The following is a 1,209-nucleotide window of genomic DNA, read 5'->3' as shown; positions in this document are numbered from 1 at the left end:
AACTTTGGTAAGTGCCAGGTAGGTTCCTTAGCAATTGTAAAAAAAGCTTTCGATTTCGTTTTCTTTACTGTATAGCCATGCTGTGGATGCTTGTTTCACTTATAATGCAGCGGTTGGGATTCTTTCAGAATGGAAATAATGGTTTAGTCTAGGGGTCACTGTACTCCCCCCCATGGAGACCCCAAAGATATTTTCTGATATAATGTAGACAAAGGTTATAGCCATAACTGTGCCAAAAATCAACTAATTCTATCTGCTTTTTAAGTGGCCATGGTTCACTAAAAACGTCCTAAAAATGGCTTTTTCTCAATTTTGAAATTTTACAAAAACACGCCATTTTTAAACGTCTGCTACAGCTCACCACAAAAACATTATGAGCAAAACTTCATATCATTTTCGTAGTTACAATATGGATCATAAAATATGTTAGAAGCAATGAGATATGTTTTACTTTCTGTGAGATACGGAAGGTAAAAGATGGTCCATTTTGGGCAAGACTTATGCCTCCACAAGGTAAAAATCCGCCATTTTGAAAAATGGCCGTTGCCATGGCAACCATCAACCAGCGAACCAAAACTTACCCATTTTTGTAAGTTTGGACCAAGTCCCTACCACCACACAAAATTTAAGAGAATTTGATTTTTTGAGTTTGGCCACCTTATGCTTGGTTTTTACAGACAACTGTTCTTAAAGTTTAACGAATTGTTTTAAATCACGACTGACCCTAACCTCTTTATATGGCCTTCCCCTTTAGACAAGGACGTTTTTGTGAATCGGCGTCCTTGTTCAATTTACCTCTAAGCAATAACACACTGGACTAAACAACAACATGTCCTTGGCCGTTATGATTCTCGATGTTTACTAGAACTAGACGTTTAGTTTCTTCACAGTGGAAAACAACAACATTTATAAGTTAACATTTAGTATATTTTCACCCATTGTGACTTCACAAAATACACTGTTAGTCACAGTAAACACTCCTTATTTCTTACAAGAAGTAGTTTGCTACTTGACAGACGTTTACAGATTTACAGTCTATTCAATCTTGTCTATAGTCAATTTCCACAGCAATAATCAACCTTTTCGCTCTACCTCTTCTTGAGATTTCCTCTGGACCAGTTTGTTGAGATATGACTTTCGAGTCCTGGTACGATCCATTTTAGCTAAAGTAACCAGAAGTATCTTTCCGGGAAATACTCATATACCCCC

This window comes from Branchiostoma belcheri, unplaced genomic scaffold (assembly GCF_001625305.1).
Source record: "Branchiostoma belcheri isolate BF01 breed outbred unplaced genomic scaffold, Haploidv18h27 scaffold47, whole genome shotgun sequence".
Classification (NCBI taxonomy): Eukaryota; Metazoa; Chordata; class Leptocardii; order Amphioxiformes; family Branchiostomatidae; genus Branchiostoma; species Branchiostoma belcheri.
This window is presented reverse-complemented; position numbering follows the sequence as displayed.